General features: G+C 38.9%; 1 protein-coding gene across 16 annotated transcripts in view; it reads left to right on the top strand.

Annotated features, from left to right (window-relative positions):
• SMAD1 (SMAD family member 1) overlaps nucleotides 1-20,319 on the top strand; it is a 79,907-nt gene that overhangs the window by 10,067 nt on the left and 49,521 nt on the right. The window contains exons 1-2 of one of the 16 annotated variants that reach the window (XM_008515370.2): nucleotides 408-1,952; nucleotides 2,428-2,526. The exons of 11 other annotated variants lie outside the window; for them this stretch is intronic. The gene's annotated coding sequence lies outside the window, so the exon portion shown is untranslated. Of the gene's footprint in view, nucleotides 1-407; nucleotides 1,953-2,396; nucleotides 2,527-11,192; nucleotides 14,103-20,319 lie in introns of those variants that run through there. 4 more of the 16 variants (XM_070608897.1, XM_070608899.1, XM_070608902.1 and 1 more) reach the window with 4 other exon arrangements.

Here is a 20,319-nt window from a genome sequence, read left to right as displayed (position 1 = left end):
GGCATGGGTTCTTGTCACTGGTCAGAGGGAAGGGAAGATGGATTTGCATCATCTCAAGAGATGGGGGTGTTAATAGCAGCTGTAGAGCCTTTCTAAACGTTGCTCCAAAGGCAGAAACCATAAAGGAAAAATTTATAGATTTGACAGCATTTCTCTGACCAAACACACAGTCACAAAGACAACCTTTCAGGCAACAAATTTGTAGTAACTTACTGCTTTTTGTAAGGAGCTTTTAAAATCAATAGGAAACGCCACCCCTATAGAAAAATCAGTAAAGGCCATGAACAGGCAAATGAAATGCAAACTACTAATAAAAGTAACATGTTCTGCTGTGTCCTGGATCAGGCTCTTCACTGGAATGGGCGTGAAGCCTTCTTTATTACTTTATTGTATTACTCTGTGTCCCAGGAGGACCAGTCTGGGGAAACTGAGCTTTTCTCATTGATTCGACTGTTCCTGCCTTGTAAGAGAAGCTGGAGTTAGAAGAGGCACACGATAAATACAAGCTGGAGTTACGAGAGGCAGGCCTTCTCCATCCCGCTTCCTTTATATTAACCTGTTACCCTGCCTGACATGATTTTGGACTAGGAGTCTCCTCATTAGGATGTGAGGTGTCCTCAGCCCTTTAGGGGCTATCAGTTATCTGCCATTTCTCAATCAGCTGGTGTGATCAGTGAACCTTAAAGACACCAACGCTTCATAGAGCACATCGAGATGGGCCTCTTTCTTTCCTACTTGAGTTGCAGTATTAGATTTTATCTATAGCGGCATTTACCTTATTCATATGAGACAGTGATGGTCTTGGAATATAGTTTTGATTGTTGAGGTGGACTAGTTTATAAGGTATCAAAGTGAGAAAAGTCTCCCATGTAGTAAAACCTCTTATAAAGTGAAAAAAAATTACAGGCATCAACATTTAATTTCCCGGATTTCTCTAAGGATAACAGGGTCATGGATGTAAAAAAAAAAATGCTTTTCATATGCTGCCTGTGAGGGAACAATCTCTGGTTATTGGTGGCATCCTTACCTCTCTGATGCCACCTTAGCATTAAGTGAGTTCTTACGTAGCCACTAGACAGCATAGAATTTGTCCACATCTTCTGCCTCACCATCTCATTTCTTTTAAATGATCTGCAGATATTTCAAAGTTGGGGGAAAAAGAAAAGTCTTTTAAATCTCACCTGCGGGCTCACCACGTGGCCTGTCACCATCCCTCCCCATTCTTAAGTCCTTGTTGAGTGACAGTGATGGGCAGAGGGCCCTGAGCTGTACACGCTGGGCAGACCTGTCCCTCTAACTCTTGCAGCTGTGTTGGAGACGGAGGGTGAAGACTGGGAAAATGGGTCTTCGTTTTATCAAGGAGAGTAGCTTTTCAGGAAAGGGAATAATGATGCACTGACTGTTGCTTTAGAAACTATCCATTTAGCCCTATGAAGGCTCAGGACGGCTGATTGTACATACTTCCATCTCGTCTGTTACAGCTTCCTGTTTTGCTTTTTGCCTGTTGCTGGCTGTGCAGTCTGGCATAATTAATAACAACCTCTTTTATTTCCCAGTGTTCACATTTGTGTGCTCGGGACTTCCATTTAGTTTGTTCAAGCTTGAGGGAATGTTTGATGGGTTTTAAATGTTTTTCTGTTAGCTGAACAAAATTAACTTGAGCACTATTTAAATGATTGGCACCCAAGCTCTATTTATAGCATTTATATGCATTTAAACACTGAAGAGTTTTGTCTTGTCAAATTGTGCAGGCTGAGATGTTGATCTGTATTCCAGGAAAGCCTGCTTTAAAAGAGATGCACCCTCACCGTGGGGTTCTGCTTTTTGTTACGCTGGTGTCAATTCAGCAAGTATTTCGTCCATTCCTACTGTGTGTTCAGCCCTGGGCTGTGTTTGGGGAGGGATACGGAAACGGATCCGTCAGTTTCTGCCCTGAAGAAGCAATCTTACTGGTAAGGGGAGGCTACCATAACATGAAAAGTTAAATAACAAGCCATTGTTATTCATGTTATAGCATCTTAGTTTGAAGGTGTTTCTCTTAGAATTGGGGTAATCTTTAAAAGTCAAGGGATTAGGAAGGAAATCTGATGCAGTTGGTAGAGCTCTTGCTTCCTGCCCGCCTCTACCTTCGTGGATTCTTTAGGAAGTTTTTGAGTGTCTCTATTTATATGTATATTTCTGTTCGTCGTGTATCTCTTACACAGCTTGATAAAGTTGGGTTAAGGGGTCATAAATGTAGGACTTGCACTGAGGATCTTGTAACTTTGAGGACCAGTACAAACCTGCTTGTCTAGTCCAGCTTCTGTTTTAATAGCTTTTGTTAGAGTTAGTTATCTTATTCTTTAGAGTGAGTTCCTTGAGGGGTGTGGACAGTGTCCTTACGATCTTTGTGTTAGCACAGCGGTTCTCACCTTGTCTGCCTATCAGAATTACATGAATAACGACCACCACAGAAATGCCTGGGTCTGCCCCCCAGGGGGATCCTGTTCAGGCGTCACGATGGGGAGCTTTAAAAAAGTACCTCAGGTAAGTCTAATGTATAGCAGTGTTAAGAACTGTTGGCTTGATGCACAGTAGGTGCTTGATGAGTGAATTTTTTCATTTTGCTGGTTTTTTTTGTTTTTTGTTTTTTAAGATTTTTTATTTTTTCCTTTTTCTCCCCAAAGCCCCCGGTACATAGTTGTATATTCTTCGTTGTGGGTCCTTCTAGTTGTGGCATGTGGGATGCTGCCTCAGCGTGGTTTGATGAGCAGTGCCATGTCCGCGCCCAGGATTCGAACAACGAAACACTGGGCCACCTGCAGCGGAGCGCGCGAACTTAACCACTCGGCCACGGGGCCAGCCCCTCACTTTGCTGTTTTTTAAAACATGTCAGGAAACATGACCTGTGGCGTGTTGTAGATTCCTTATGGTTACGAACTGGCTTTTATACCCAGTAACACTTGGTGCCGTGTGATACCTGTTGTAAGGGCTCCAGATGTGCCAGTTAATTCTGAGGATTAACTTTTTGCTCCCCCTTTTTTTCTTTGAGGAGAAAAAAGATAGGAAGAAAGGGTATGTGTGTTTGACATCTTTCCCTTTTCCCTTCGTGAAGGAGTCAGCAATTCCTTTGTCCTAGATCTAGAAGTGGAGCTAGATAAGACCGTTGAGACCTGAGGCGGTTAGATCACGAGGAGAAAAGCAGAGGGAAAGTGTGGTGGGGTGGAGCAGTTGCTCATTGAGCAATGTCTGGAGAAATTTCTGGATGTCACCACTGAGGGGAAGGCAGGAGTGTTTTGACCAGCAGCTAGTGGGAAGAGGCCAGGGATGCTGCTAAATATCCTGCATGCTAAGGCTGAGAAACCCTGGAATAGAGGAAGCAAAGGGGATCGGGAGGCAGATAGGACACTGAAGCGGTAGTGTTGTCGACTGTTGCTTCTGCCACACCAGTACACGGTTTGCTTTACCATCCCCTCACTCAAACCCTCTACAGTTGAGAGTACTATTTTTTGCCTTTATCTATAGAGAGCATTGTGGCTGCCAGCTGTGTATGAGCCATTAAAATGAATATTTTAATATTTTACCCATAATAAAATATGATGCTTGAAAGCGTCCTCTGGTTAAATTTTCTCCGTTTCTACATTTGCTTTAATGGAGATGTATGACCTCAAGAAAAAACTGAGCCAGTAATTTTTGTTCCATTTTGTTTATGTTTTCAGTAAAGGACCCTAAGAATAATCAGTGGGACTGTAAAGAAAATGAATTTCTTAAAGGGGTTTAATTTTAATGTTCCAAGACTCATTATAGGAAAAGTATGTTGAATTGACCATATACATGAGCTGTGGGTGTGAAGTAATGGTGCCCATTTCATTATGTCTTGCTGAGTTACAGCTTATAACTTCTTATCCCATTCTAGGCTCTTTAGATTAAAATGAACTTAATTTTGTCATTGCTGCCGTAATAAAACTCTGGTTTTTCCATGTTCTAAGAAAGTGGGAAGATATCGAGAAGGAAATCAACAATGAAAACAAAAATAAGCTGGGAAGGGAAGGAGTTGGAGGGATTAAAATAAGACTAAGCAAATCTTTGCTTGTCAGTCCCTCCACTTTATGCATGAGGCAGAGGAGGAGGTACATAGGAGCAGCAGGGTAGAAGGGTTAGCTTGGCAAGCTCCTTGACCTTTCTACCCCTCAGTTTCATCATCTCCAAAATGATCTTTATAGGGTTTTCATAAGGATTAAGAGAGCTAATAGGTAAGTGCTCAGAACCATGTTTCATGCTTCATTATGGTGGTGATGTTGGTGATGTGAGAATGACTTCTTTTTTTTTTTTTTAAAGATTGGCACCTGAACTAGCATCTGTTGCCAATCTTCTTTTCTTCTTCTTTTCCCCAAAGCCCCCCATTACATAGTTGTATATTCTAGTTGTGAGTGCATCTGGCTATGCCAAGTGGGACACCGCCTCAGCATGGCTTGAGGAGCGGTGCCATGTCCGTGCCCAGGATCCAAACCAGTGAAACCCTGGGCTGCCGAAGCAGAGTGCGTGAACTTAACCAGTTGGCCACGGGGCTGGCCCTGAGAATGATTTTTTTATTCTTTCTGAATACTTGAGCTGTGTTGAAAATTGATGGAGGGGCCAGCATGGTGTATGAATTTTGAGAAGAAAGAGTGATTTATATGATAAAATGTTTGTAAGTTTTTGTAATGTAATAAAACCATGGTAGTTAATTCTCTGTCATCCACTTACAGACTTTCCACAGCCACATTTGAGTCTTGAACAGGCATTTCTTTAGAATTTACTATATTCTCCAGGGTATATAATTGTTTTATTATTACTGTAACCAAAACATGATAAGAAATTAAAAGCTTTCTTTGATAAAGCATAACACATTCCAAAAGCAATGGTTAATTTTTATTAAGGCTGCTTTGGATTATCCATGCCATTGTTCATACCCGTTGATGCAACTGGTGGATAGTCAGTTGAGCTCGTTTGGTTTCTATCGCACAGTGGGTAACACAAAGCCCAGGATGCACAGGAGATGTAATTGGGGCAAAGAAAATGGCACAGATTGTTGGCCACTCTCCCTGCACATATGTTCCTCAGAAAAACAGCCTGAACGGATGGTTCAACTCTTATGACAGCCAAACTTGTAATATGGTTCTCCTGTTCCTCCCCCACACACTTCATGACTGTAAGCTTGGTGGTGGTGGGAGCTGTATCAGATTCATTGTCTTTCGACTGCACCTTCACGTTCGTGGTAATTTCAGCATTGCTTAAAGGATTGTTCAGTTAAGTAGTGAGTTAATGGAGACTAATGGTCTCTTAGTAGTTGAACGTATAAAGGAGGAGAACTTGGGTTCTGAAGTCTTCTCGGAGCACTCTCTTAGGTTTTTCCATTCTGACTGTCAGTCAGTCACTGTGGGGACGTTAATGGACAGGAGTGCATCTGAGCAGAAATGGTCTAGATTTATGGCGCACGTCTCACCTAATTCTATAGGTGATGATGCTTGCTCATATCCACAGCGTATAACCCAGTGACAGACGTTGCACTTGGCTTCTTTTCGCTCTTGCTGTTCTGGAAGGGGGCTGCTGCTCTTTGTTTAGTCTCCTCTGAGGTGGCCAAGCGAATATTTGTAAGTCCAGTCCAGTTTTTGGCAGATTGAAAACAGGATGTCATTGATTGTCATGTGGAGGAGAGTGAAATCTGGCTGATCTCAATGTTTGTTTCAGTGGTTATGTAAACTTTGATTTTTAGAAGTTATTTTATTCTTCTGAGTAACAGATTTATATACTGGAAAAGGGACAGGAACAAATTGCTCTTGAGATATTTGAGTAATACAGAACTTTTTTTGGTAAGAAATTCATGCATTGAAAAATTTGAAGCATATTTGAACTGTTAATGGAAAGGGGACGAAGGAACTAGAATGGGCAGGAAACTTACTTTTTGTTATGATATGCCATTTTGTAAAATTAAATTTTTGATCATGTGGCTGAATTGCTTAATAAAAAAGTACATTCCCACCTATATCGTGTTCACCCGGAATTAGGCCATATATTCTAACCCTGTACACAGGAATAAATTTCTAGAAGTTCTAATACAGTGGTATTCCATTCTATACAGAAACACTTCCCATTATTTTTTCCTTTATAAAAAGATAAATCTTGCCACGTCTTGGTCATAATACCGTCTTCTGGAGCCATGTAGAATAAATCTCTTACTTTCAGTTTTTATTTATTTTTATTATTGGGGTTTCAAAATTGAAAACAGTAGTTGGTTATAGGTAAAAATGGTCTGCTTGCTTGCACTCCCCTCCCCCCAGCTCACTCCTGAAGATGACCACTTGTTCAGGGTTGTTTATTTCCTTCCAGGCCTTTAAAGAGGCACATATATTATCCATGTACAGGTTTTGTCTCTATTTGTGTTTTTAAAATAGGATCCTGCTATATATACTGTTCTGCACCTTTTTTTAACTGAACAATTATGGTATGGTTTTCTTTCCATGTTAGACATGAAAGTCTGTCTGGGTTTTTTTTCTTTATTAACAGTTACATGATTGTCGGACATACTATAATTTATTTAATCATTCCATTATTAGACATCTGGGTTATTGGGAACATGAACACAGATTAAGCTCATCCGAGGATGCTGCTTCCCTTGTAGCTCTCAAGTCCTGGCTGTTTTCTCTCATTACCCTCATACCAGATGGGCTGGAAGTGTGGGTCCTCTTCATTGTCACTTCCAGACCATTCTCCCACCATCCTCTGAAAACACCCAGCTTTGAAGGTCGTGTCAGATTATGTCACTCACTTTCCTTCCTTGTTGGTCACTTACTACCTCACTCCCCATCATTCGCCCTAATTCCTACAAGTTTGTAGCTTCTTGTTATTATTCCCTCCATACTGTTCCTGTGGTAATTCTTGGACTGTGTCTCCACTGACCTTTGACCCCACTGCAGATAATCTCAGTCCTATAATACGGGATTTTGCGCTTCTAAAAATTAAACAGATTTCTCCAACTTTATGGTTATTTTATTTACTTAAGCAATAAAGTATATTTATTCTTGACCATACCGTCAGAATATATCCAGAATCTGATCACTTCTGCCACGCCAATCCAAACCTTCATCATCTCCAACCGTAACAATTTCCATACCTTCCTAACGGGTCTCCCTACACCTTCATACTCCTGCTACTTCCTGCTTCCATCCTTTCAGTCTGTTCTCAGCCCAGCAAAACATAGTAAGCCTGTTAAACCAGAAGTGAGATCATGGCTTACAACTCTGCTCATGTCTCCCGGTGGGCCCGACTCAAATTAGAGTGAGAGCTCTAACCTCCCCGCAGGTTCCTTCTGTGTCTGCTCCCCTCACCTCTCCCACCCCATCTCCCACTGCTCTCCCCTCACTCCCTCCACTGCAGCTGCATTGGACTCTTTGCTGTTCTTGAACGTTTCAGGCGCATTCCTGCCTCATGACCTTTGCACTTGCTGTCCCAGATAGCCCATGGCTCCATCCTTCACCTCTTCAGGCTTCTGTTCAAATATCACCTCCTCGGTGAGGCCTTCCCTCACCACCAGAATGCAGGTCTCGTGAAGGCATGGACTTTTAAAAAATGCAGTTTTTGTCTCTTTTGTTCAGTGCTGTGTCCCCAGTGCTTAGAATAGGGTCTTACAGATTATAGGTGTTTGTCGAATGAATTGAATGACTGTGGTGGTGATCGGCTTTTCTTTTTTTTTTGTCCCTCTGCTTTTTCTCCCCAAATCCCCCCAGTACATAGTTGTATATTTTAGTTGTGGGTCCTTGTGGTTGTGGCATGTGGGTCACCACCTCAGCATGGCCTGATGAGTGGCGCCATGTCTGTACCCAGGATCCGAACCGGCGAAACCCTGGGCTGGTGAAGCGCAGAGCGTGAACTTAACCACTAGGCCATGGGGCCAGCCCCTCGGCTTTTCTTTCTATCATTTTCTTTTCCTTTGTTTTTGGTGTAAAGTTAGAACTTCACTGAACAGACAAAAACTAAGACAGAAACTTTGTTTTTGTGTATATACAAAATATTAAAATTAGCTTTATTTGTGAAACTGCTCTGTTAATAAAATGTGTTAGATTTTTCAGTATAATTTTCAAATCAGTTTTACATATTCATATTTAAGTCTCATAACAACCCAGTGGGGTAGGTGGTGGAGTCAAAATTTTGTGGAAAAGCAAATTGAGGCTCAGAGAGGTGTCTGTTTAAAAGTACAGCTACTAAGTGGAAAGCTGCCGGTCCAAGCAAAGGGCTCTTGTTCCCTTATTTAAACATCTTAAAACGACAGAAAAATGGTGGGGTTGCTATTTGAGAGTCTGGAGAATGTGCCCTGATTTCTTATTCTGGATTCAGTTTGCCTTTTGTTTCCATTTTGAAAGTACATAAAATAAATGGTTAACTTTAAAATTCCTGACAATGACAGATCAACAAGTTTTATTTCTCTCACCTGTGGAGGAAGTGGCCTCCACCCAGTTTTACTGAATTAGGAGGGAAGTGATTTTTTCAAGTGATAAAAAGAAATAAAATTCCATGCTCTTCCCAGAGGAGGAGTTCAACAATTGGGAGAATGGCGTGAGACCATATGTGGGTTTGTAAAAGGATATAACTTGTAAAGATGTTTCCTTTGATGCCTGTGATGAATATGGATGTGTTTCCCTTCTAGAGGGTCTTGATTAAATTATTCAATTAAGAGCTGAGCTGAAGGATCTAAATATAGGGAGAGGGTTCAGGCTGTCCTGCCTTGTGTGTGTCAGCTCACCCCTACAGATGTGCGTGTTTGTTGTCATAAACAGCACCTGTGAGATCAGTGGAGCAAGAGAATTATGTTCCCAAATTGAAATACAGCAGGATTTTTTTTAACAAAAGGGATAGTTTTTTCCTCCTCTAGCCTATTCTGTTTTTATCTGTGATTCTGGTGTTTGAATTACTTATTTTTTAACCTGATTTATAGATTTTTGTATCTGTTCTGGTTTAAAATTTAGATCTAATGCTTACTGGAAAATGGTCTTGAGAAAATTACTTAACCTCTGACCCTCAGGTTTGTTAGTAAAATTGAGATAATGCTATATACCTTGAAGGATTGCTGTAGGAGTCAATAAAATTATTTGTGAAAACAACTAGTATAAAGCTTGCATGCGGTACGAGCTCTATTAAAATAATTTTGCTCATTTGTTAATGATTAATCATTCGTAACTGGCACTTACAGAAATTTAGCACATTTAGCATCCTTTGCAATCTGTAAAATTGCTATTCTATGATAACAGTGACTCAAAGGGAGTATTTTTTTTCTGAAAGATAACTACTGTAGACTTTTTCATTTTGTAGTCTATAAAATTAAATTTTAAAATGCTTCTGGTCTTCAGTCTCCTGTGTTTGAAGAGTGAGCACTTGCAGGCCAAATGACGTACACTTTTTGAGGTGAGGTGAAGACAGATGAAATTTGTCAGGGTCAGGTAATTAGGACCTGGGTTTCTGAAAAGCCACCAGATATTGAAGGACAGTTCTCCATTACAAGCATGAATTTTGAAAAAGGAGATTCAGTGGGATTAAGGAATGTTGTGCTTTTAGAGGAAGTGGCAAGGAGATGTAGAAATAACCAAGTTTGTTTGTTGAAATTGAGGACAGTAAGAAAACTAAGTGCCTTCAGTCTTCTTAACTAAACCAGTAGTCATCTAATGAAACCAAACAGAACTGACGCTCACTATTCTATAGAGAATCTCTGAGAGTAAGAAAAATGAACCAGTTGTCTCATAAGCTGCTTAGATTTGTCAGGATGGAAGGACTTGTGTATGCAGTGTAGAACCAGAAAGAGTTCTTGTCTTGAAGAATTTTCTGACACAATGAAGATATATTGAATAGCATCCTTGACACGCCTAAATATATAAACTACAGATCCATCCTTGGAAACTCATGTAATTGTGACATTCATAAATTCCTTGCTTCGTCTTCATCAAGGGGACACTACTTTTGAAATCATTTGGCTGAAATGTCACAGCTTGCAGTGAACTCACAAGTGGTCGGCAGTAAACTGGAATTCAAAGTCTACGTGTTATATTCCTTTTATTCCATTTCGTTTTGATTCCTAAGATTCCCCACTCACTTAACACTCTATTGAGAGAGATTGCAGCTCTTGCTGGCATGTCACTTAAGTCACACCTGAGAGATTGGAAGACTGGCTGTTAGTGCCTCTGTTTCAAAGGCAGTAGTACCTGCATAATTGCGTTACTAAAAATAGACTTTCAAGAACTTGTCTTTCTCCCACCTTCACCCCCCAGTTTCCCCAGATTTGGAAAATTAATCTCTGAAAAAAAAATTTTAAAAGAAAAAATGACAAACCAGCTGGTCTGTCATCAATCACACATTTAGGAAGTTGGGCAGCGTTTGGAAGTAGTCAAAGCAGCGCTTAATAGTAGAGGCTCGGTGAGGTGGAACTGGCTGCTGGGTGTTTGTGACAGCAGGGCTGCGGCTGCTCTGATCTGAGGCAGGCAGAGTTCTTCTGTCACCTCCCCAGGATCTTCACACTGCTTTCTTGTATAGGAAGTTTTTTTTTTAAATACATTTTCTTTTTCTGAGGACTCAATCAAAGTAGAGTTCCTTCTAGCCCAACTTCCTAGCGGTGAAGTAGGCAGTTTAAAAAGTGCTTTTGAATCTATGAAAGCCGTGGAGAGAGGTTTTATCCATCCTCACTTTCTTCTTGTTCTGGGATTTTTTTTCCCTTATTTTAGTTAGTGGTGAGTTTTATTTAGCTACCGCTGACCCGTTTGGAATTGAGAAATGTTGAAAGTTGAGGGTTAACTCCTATTTTAAAATGGGGAGAAGTGTAGAGGCTCTTCACCGGGTTTCTCCTCCAGTACAGATAGCCCCAAACCAAGTTAGTTCCTAATTGGAGTAACTGGGGAAAAGAAACATTTGAACAGATTATTTGTGGAAACCAAATCACAGAGCATTGTTACTTTGGGGTATTTTCTGAGACTGAAATAGCTAGAGAAAACCAATCTCTGGTTTTATGTTCATTGTAATGGCGTTTATACTTGTGTAGCAAATTTTAACTTGTTTTTCTTTCCTGTCTGCCTTAAGAGTAGATAAAGGTGTATCATTTTCCTTAAGGAGCTGTACAGTAAATACTCTTTAATCCTTTTATCAGGCACTGTTTGGAGTTGGTACCACTTATGGTTGTGTTCCGCTTGTTCCAGAGCACTGTCTCCACTTGTCTCCGATGCTGGTTTTCACGGGTACTGTTCACAGGATTGTTTCTCCATCTGGAAGTGTGGGGGGATGTGCCGCTTCTGCTCCAGCCCTCCTGCTCAGCCAGTATGCGGGTTGTCTGCTCTTCCACTTGTTTGTTTAAAAACCAGTTATCATGCAAAATCTTAACTTTTATAAAAAGTTTAGTAATACATGGCATGGTTACAGAAGGTCACCTTCCTGTAAAAAGTCACCCTTAGCTTTATCAGAAGTTTGGAAGTTCCCAGTTCTTCAGGACTTTTGATTAATTCTGTAGCCTAATTTTATTTAGATCTAATGAATATGGTTATAATCTCCCCCCACCCCCCTTTTTGTGAATTCTCCTTCTTACTCTTAACCAACAAAGCTCATTGTAATTCTTGGCTTAATGATGGATTGCTCTTCATGTTTTAAAATATTTACTGGCGTTGAGTCTCTTGAATATTTTTCTTTGCTGCCCTCATCTTTTTAAGCATTTTTAACCCTAATCTTTAGTGTCTAGTCTTCTGTGATTCTGTGGTTTCTAAGAGTGTCAGGAATTTTTAGGGTATCTTTGTTTTATCCTCCTTGGGAATCATGATCTGTTTGACAGTTCTGCCTTCGGTAGGAGTATCCAGTTGCCTAGGGTGCCTAAATGAAATCAAGCAGGTTAAAAAAAATAGTCCATTTGGAGTAATGAAAAGTTACATTACAGATCCCCTAGCGTGTTCACTTTTTGACCCTTTTTGATTTCTTAATTTAGCTAAACATCTCAGAGAAGGCAAGAGTTCTCATCAGGCTTGAATCCTATCTAAAATTGGATGTTAGGATAGGTGACACATACCTTTCCATGGTAATAATTAATGTCACCACCAATCACTTTATACAACACATCTCTGAGGTATTTTACACCTCCATGGCATTTTAGCGAGGTATATGGTGAAATGTTTTAGATACAAAAACTACTAAGTTACAAAAATCGTACAGTTTACTTACGATTTGTCAGAAGCCCCACTGTTAGCTCTTTTTTGGGAGCTAGGTTTTACTTTTTCTGTTTTTTCACAAGATCATCTGTTTCAGAAGAAAGCTAGTGTTGCAAGTCAGAAAATTTGCACACAGTTTAGTTACTTGAAAATACTTGTTTCCCAGGAAAATGGATCAAACATTTTTATAGAAAGATAATTTTTGTCAAGTTCTTTTTCTTAAACAACTTATCCAACTATTAAACAGTTTCAAAGTGAAGTTAATCAATACCCTGTGCTTTTAGTTCCTTGATTCTTTTGATCTTCATGCCATGATGTTTTACCATTAGAGTTAATGAACCAAAGAACAAGAAATGGGAAAAAAAAAGGGAGTTGCTTGCTTCATTGACAATAGACTGTTTATCTTCTGTCAGTTACTTTTTTTTAAGGTACAAGGAGTGTTTTTTTCCTCCCCCCAGTTACTTTTTGGAGCATATACTTTTAAGTTTATTTTATTGAATGATTTAATTATTCCCTCAATATTTCGTGGGATAATTTGTCTAGTTCATTGAATTCCGTGCCAGTGCAAGAATTGTAAAACAGTGCTAGTCTGGAGCTAAGGAGGGCATATGGTGGTTACCTTTCTCTGCCCCCCTCCTCCTTTTATTGAAGATGCTTGGTGTGTAACCCTGCTCTCCCCTCTTTTTTATTGTATCTTCAGATACAAATTAGAATAATTTTCTTTTAAAACTTTCTGTGGGAATTTGGGATCTGAAAGGTGTTGAATGGCAGAGAGTGTACTTTGTTGCTGTTCACACAGTTGGATAATTACGTGTTTCTTTACTAATCTAGCAAAGGCCAAGATAAAGAAAAATGCCTATTGTTGTGCAATTGGCTAATTAGGTTTCCTTTAAATATAAAGCAAGTTACACAGCAGTTAAAGGTATTTTAAAATTTTTTGCTTTTTCCTTTTACCATTAAGGAATACCACATAAGTTGCAAAATTAAATAGCCTGGCAAAAGGAGTATTATAAGAGAATTTTTCTCATTTGGCTTCTGGCAGTGCTAATAGACATCCCTTCCATCAGGGAGATTCCGTAGGGAAAGGTTCTGAATTTAGAACCCTGTTTTAAATTGCACTTTTATTGCTTCTGAAATCGGATCTTGCCATAAGTCCAACCTGACTTGTAAGTAGAATTTGTATGGGTCTTGAGCTCATGAAATTGACTTTTGTTTTTTTGTAATTAGAAAATATCTGCATATAGTGGCTTTTTAAAAATTCAAAAGTTAAAGTTTTTCATTAAAGAATGTTTGAAAAGTTGAGAAAAGTGGGAGAGAGAGAGATTACTCGCTACCTTACTCGCCTTCCAAATCTAGCCACTATTAATATTTTGGTATATTTATGTAGTTGTTCATGCTGTGTATACCATTTTATGTTCTGCTTAAGGTTTTTTCCCAAGTTATTACATAGTTTTTATGAATATAATTTTTAAGGGCTATATAATATACTGCTGAGTGGATTGTACTATAGTTTATGTAACTATTTTCCGATTAACAGATATTTCTTTTTTTCCCTATAATAAATAATTCTCTGATGAAAATCTTTGTGCAGAAACTTTTTACCTTTCTAGTTCGGAGTATTTCCGTAGAGTAAGTTTCTAAAAGAGAAGTTGCTGAAACAAACATCTCAGTATTTTGAAAGCTTCTGGGGATTCTCTCCCAGACGGATGCTTTTTTTTGGTCAATGTGAAATGTTTGTATTTGCAGAAGAGGGAAGGAAATCTCTGTTTGCTGACTCATGTTTTTATTTTGCACTTTAAACTGATAAGGCCACTTAGCTTTTGACATAAACTAAAGAAGGAAGTACAAAAAGGGGCAGAAAAAAATGACTTGTCTTGCCAAGGCCATAGCATCATGGACTTGAGTTCCTGATGGGAGGTAAGTGACTCGTATGTTAAAAACTGCGTAGCACAAGTAGGCAGAAATTAGTCACCAGCCTGCGTTTTGTTTCATCTGTGCCCATTTCTGTGCAAAGGTTTGTGATCTTGTCACCTTAATTTTTGTGAGGGGCGTCGGGACATTCGTCCTCGCACTGGCCCCTGCAGTGTTTGGGGGCAGTAGTGTCTTCTGTTTTGTTTTTCGTTCTCTGAATGGAGAGGTCTTCCTGTATTGAGGATATCGCCTTAGCTGTCTTTCTGAAACTTAGATCTAATCATGATTTGAAACCTTCCCCTTGACCACAGGATAAGATCTGTCACAGGCCCTTCCATCTCGCCCCTGAACTTGTTACCGGCCTTGTATTGTCTCCAACCGCCCTGAACCCTAGCGTTTCTATTATGTGTCTGTTAGAAGTAGCAATGTAGAAAAGAGGTAAAAAAAATTGAGGCTCTAGAGCCAGACAACATGAGTTCAAATCCTGGCTCTGCCAATTACAACTGTGTATGTAAACTCTGGAAAAGTTATTTAACTTTTCTGTATTTCGTTTTCCTTACCTGTAGAATGAGGAAAATGATAGTGTTTGCTTTGGAGGGTTTGTTGCAAAGATTAAACTAGCTAATAGATGGAAAGTGCTTGGAATGGTGTCTGTCATGTAATGATCACTCCATGTTAGCTCTATTGTTTCACAAAATTCTGCTAATCCTTTAAGGTCTGTCTGTGTTTCCTCTTTGGCAAAACTTCCTGAAATCCCTAGAATTGAATGTTCTCTCCTTTTCTGCTTTTATATACTGTTGTTTATACCTGTTAGAGCTTTTTATCGCGCGGTGTTATAGTTAGTTCGTGGTGGGCAAATGCACAGTACCCGGGCCTCCTCTTCAAGCTCACGGCCGACCTTGGTGCAGTCACTCCTTCCTCCTGGCTGAGGCCTCGGAGATGGCTGGAGACTTCTCAGTGCCACCCTTTAGTACCATGCAGGGAACCCAGTTTGCCCCAGTGAGAGTTAGTTCACACACTGGCTCTTCCGTTGGACTGTGAGTTCCTTCAGGCTGTAGACATCTTTGTCTCTGTCCCCTGTGTATAGCACAGTGCAGGGCGCTCAGGATGGCTTTGTTGATTGAATGTCAATTTGAATAGTTAAAGGTCTGAAATGGTGGTTCTGAATCTCACACCCCGCCCCCTCCCCAACACACTTTCCTTCCATAACTAACCCAGCAGTGAACAGTTTGAAATAGCCCCAAGTGATTTTGATATAAACTCACCCCCTCTATTGAAAATTATTGGCTAAAATATAAAAAAGCAGTTTCTGGAGTAGAAGAAAAGAATATATAGAATAAGAAGAAATATATTCCCTTTGTAAATTGTTTCTAGAGGACTAGAAAGAAGTTGTCTGTCTTGTTCCTTTGTACAACTAACCTTTAGTAAAAGTAAATGATTATTTCACTAGGTACACTCTGACCAAGTGTGACACGATGATAGCATAGTTTTGTTTTCTCTTTCCTTTTCTGTTAAATGAAAATAATACCAACTTCAAAAGAAAAAGGTAGATTTGGATAAAACTCTTTACTGTAGAAAAGGGAACAACTAATCCCCTACAGGCTATTGAATAATATTTATGTTTATTCATATTTAATTGAGTAAAGTTGAAGCCCCACTCTTGGCCTTCTCGCTTCTTCCGGGAGCTAAGTCGTTGATTAAACATTTGTTGAGGATGTGCTGTGTGCCAGGTACAGTATAGGGCTCCAGAGACGGGGGACAGGAGGATTGGACTCCTGTCGTTTCACGGGGTGAGGAAGACAGATGAGCAGACCACCACGTGGTAGCTGTAGACGTGCACAATTTGCCTGACAGCTCTACATAATCATTATCTTTCTAATTTCTGAAGATCAGTGATGATTTTCCCTTTTTATCCCTGTTATTGGTAATTTGTGCCTTTTATTGATCAGTTTTGCTAGAGGTTTATCCAATTTTATTAGTATTTTCAAGTAACCATCTTGGATTTTATAGGTTTTTCTCTAGTATGCTTTTTTTTTTTTTTTTAAATTTCTGCTCTTATGTCCTATAGCTTCTTTGGATTTACTTTTCCTATTTTTTTTTCTTTGTGGTAGATACATAGAACATTAGTTTTCAGCTTTTTTCCTCTTCTAATATATGTATTTAAGACTATAAATTTCCCTCTAAGCAAAGCTTGAGCCACGTCCTACAGGTTTTGATGTGTCAAATTTTTATAATCATTAAGTTAAAAATGTTTTCTAATTTCCACTGTCGTTTCTTCTTTGATCCACGAGTTGTTGAAAAGGATAACTGTTTTCAATAATAATATTTTTGTTATTGATTTCTTAGTTATACTATGACTAAAGGACTTATTCTGTATGGTTTTGATACATGTAGAGATTTGCTTTATGGCTGGCTATATGGTCACTTTGGCTAAGTATTACATGAGTATAATAAACAAAGTGTTAGTGATTCTGCAGTTGTTGGCTACAGTCATCTAGGTACATGAATTGGATCAAGTTTTTAAGCATGTTATTAATTTTATGTATGTATTGGTTTTTGTTTTATTAGTTATTGTATTAATCTCCCACTAAGATTCTGGGTTTGTCATTTTAATTGTTAGTTTCTGCTTTATGTATTTTTTTTTTATTGAGGTCATAATAGTTTAACATTGTGAAATTTCACTTGTACATTATTATTTGTCAGTCACCATATAAATGTGTCCATTCACCCCTTGTGCCCACCTCCCAACCCCCATCCCTTCTGGTAACCACTGAACTGTTCTCTTTGTCTGTGTGTTAGTTTATCTTCCACATACGAGTGAGATCATACAGTGTTTGTCTTTCTCTGTCTGGCTTATTTCGTTAACGTAATACCCTCAGGGTCCATCCATGTTATTCCAAGTGGGACGATTTTGTCTTTTTATGGCTGAGTGGTAGTCCACTGTATACATATAGACCACGTCGTCTTTATCCAGTCATCAGTTGATGGGCACTTGGGTTGCTTCCACATCTTGGCTATTGTGAATAATGCTGCTATGAACATAAGGGTGCATAAGTCTCTTTGAATTGTTGATTTCAAGTTCTTTGGATAAATAGCCAGTAGTGGCATAGCTGGGTCATACGGTATTTCTATTTTTAATTTTTTGAGAAATCTCCATATTGTTTTCCATAGTGGCTGCACCAGTTTGCATTCTCACCAGCAGTGTAATGAGGGTTCCCTTTTCTCCACCTCCTCTCCAACATTTGTTATCTTTTTGTCTTGTTGATTATAGCCATTCTAACAGGTGTAAGGTGTTATCTTATTGTAGTTTTGTTTTGCATTTCCCTGATGATTAGTGATGTTGAACATCTTTTCATATGCCTATTTGCCATGTGTGTATCTTCTTTGGAGAAATGTCAGTTCATATCCTCTGCCCATTTTTTGATCTTGTTGTTTGTTTTTTTGTAGTTCAGTTGTGTGAGTTCTTTGTATATTTTGGAGATTAACCCCTTGTCAGATATATGATTTGTAAATACTTTCTCCCAGTTGGTGGGTTGTCTTTTCATTTTGATCCTGGTTTCCTTTGCCTTGCAGAAACTCTTTAGTCTGATCAAGTCCCACTTGTTTATTTTTTCTTTTCTTTCCCTTGTCCAAGTAGACTTGGTGTTTGAAAAGATGCTGCTAAGACGGGTGTCAAAGAGTGTACTGCCTTTATTTTCTTCTAGGAATTTTACAGTTTCAGGTCTTACCTTCAAGCCTTTGACCCACTTCGAGTTAACTTTTGTGTATGGCAAAAGATAATAGTCTACTTTCATTCTTTTGCATGTGGCTGTCCAGTTATCCCAACACCGTTTATTGAAGAGACTTTCCTGTCTCCATGATATGTTCTTAGCTCCTTTGTGGAAAATTAGCTATCCGTAGATGTGTGCTTTTATTTCTGGACTTTCAATTCTGTTTCATTGATGTGCGCACCTGTTTTTGTACCAGTACGATGCTGTTTTGATTACTATAGCTTTGGTAGTATGTTTTGAAGTCAGAGACTGTGATGCCTCCAGCTTCGTTCTTTTTTCTCAGTATTGCTTTAGCAATTTAGGGTCTTTCGTTGCCCCATATGAATTTTAGGATTCTTTATTCTATTTCTGTGAAGAATGTCATTGGGATTCTGATTGGGATTGCATTGAATCTGTAGATTGCTTTAGGTAGTATGGACATTTTAACTATATTTATTCTTCCAGTCCAGGTGCATGGGATATCTTGCCATTTCTTTGTTAGCACTTTCTTTCAGTACTGTCTCATGGTTTTCACTGTATAGGTCTTTCACCTCCTTGGTTAAATTTATTCCTAGACATTTTATTCTTTTTGTTGAGATTGTAAATGGGATTGTATTCTTGAGTTCTCTTTCTGTTAGTTTGTCATTAGAGTATAGAAATGCAACTGATTTTTGTAAGTTGATTTTGTACCCTGCAACTTTGCTGTAGTTGTTGATTATTTCTAATAATTTCTGAAGGATTCTCTAGGGTTTTCTATATATAAAATCATGTCATCTGCAAACAGCAAGAGTTTCACTTCTTCATTGCCTATTTGGATTCCTTTTCTTTCTTTTTCTCGCCTAATTCCTCTGACCCAAACCTCCAGTACTAAGTTGAATAAGAGTGGTGATAGTGGGCACCCTTGTCTTGTTCCTGTTCTCAGAGGGATGCTTTCAGGTTTTTCCCCATTGAGTATGATGTTGGCTGTGGGTTTGTCATATATGGCCTTTATTATGTTGAGGTGGTTTCCTTCTGTACCCATATTAGCAAGAGTTTTTATCATAAATGGATGTTGGATCTTGTCAAATGCTTTCTCTGGGTCTATTGAGATGATCATGTGGTTTTATTTCTCGTTTTGTTAATGTGGTATATTACGTTGACTGATTTGAGGATGTTGAACCATCCCTGTGTCCCTGGTATAAATTCTACTTGATCATGGTGTATGATCTTTTTAATGTATTGCTGTATTCGGTTTGCCAATATTTTGCTGAGGATTTTCCCATCTATGTTCATTAGCAATATTGGCCTGTAGTTTTTCTTGTTTGTGTTTTCCTCGTCTGTCTTTGGTATCAGGCTGATGTTGGCCTCGTAGAATGAGTTAGGAGGTGTTCTCTCTTCCTCAGTTTTTTGGAATAGTTTGAGAAGGACAGGTATTAAATCTTTGAATGTTTGGTAGAATTCTCCAGAGAAGCCATATAGTCCTGGACTTTGATTTTTTGGGAGACTTCAGATTACTATTTTAATCTCTTGTGATTGGTTTATTCAGGTTCTCTATTTCTTCTTGGTTCAATTTTGGCAGGTTGTATGAGTCTAAGAATTTATCCATTTCTTCTAGATTGTCCAATTTGTTGGCATGTAGTTTTTCAAAGTATTCTCTTACGGTCCTTTGTATGTCTGTGGTATCTGTTGTAATTTCTCCTCTTTCATTTCTAATTTTATTTTAGCCTTCTCTCTTTTTTTCTTAATGAGTCTGGCTAAGGGTTTGTCATTTTTGTTTATCTTCTCAAAGAACTAGCTCTTTGTTTTATTGATCCTTTCCACTGTTGTTTGTTTGTTTCAGTTTCATTTATTTCTACTCTAATTTTTATTATTTTCCTCCTTCTGCTGAGTTTAGGGTTTTTTTTTTTTTTTCTAATTCTGTTAGGTGTAGTTTAAGATTGCTTATTTGAGATTTTTCTTGTTTGTTAAGGTGGGCCTATATCGCTAAGAATTTCCCTCTTAGGACTGCTTTTGCTGCATCCCGTATGAGTTGGTATGGTGTATTTTCATTCTCATTTGTCTCCAGATATTTTTTTATTTCTCCTTTAATTTCTTCAGTGATCCATTGGTTGTTTGGCAGCATGTTGTTTAGTCTCCACACTTTTGTCCCTTCCCCAGCTTTTTCTTGTAATCGATTTCTAATTCATAGCATTATGGTTGGAAAAGGTGCTTGATATGATTTCTATCTTCTTAAATTTATAGAAGCTTGCCTTTTCCCCAACATTTGGTCTATCCTTGAAAATGCTCTATGCGCACTTGAGAAGAATGTGCTTTCTGCTGTTTTTGGATGGAGTGTTCTATCTACATCTATTAAGTCCATCTTGTCTAGTTTTTCATTTAAATTCACTATTTCCTTGTTGACGTTCTGTCTAGATGATCTATCCATTGACATAAGTGGGGTGTTGAGGTCCACAACTGTTAGTGTGTTGTTGTTAACACCTCCTTTTAGGTTCGTT

This window comes from Equus przewalskii, chromosome 2, assembly GCF_037783145.1.
Source record: "Equus przewalskii isolate Varuska chromosome 2, EquPr2, whole genome shotgun sequence".
In the NCBI taxonomy this organism is placed as follows: Eukaryota; Metazoa; Chordata; class Mammalia; order Perissodactyla; family Equidae; genus Equus; species Equus przewalskii.
This window is presented reverse-complemented; position numbering and strand designations above follow the sequence as displayed.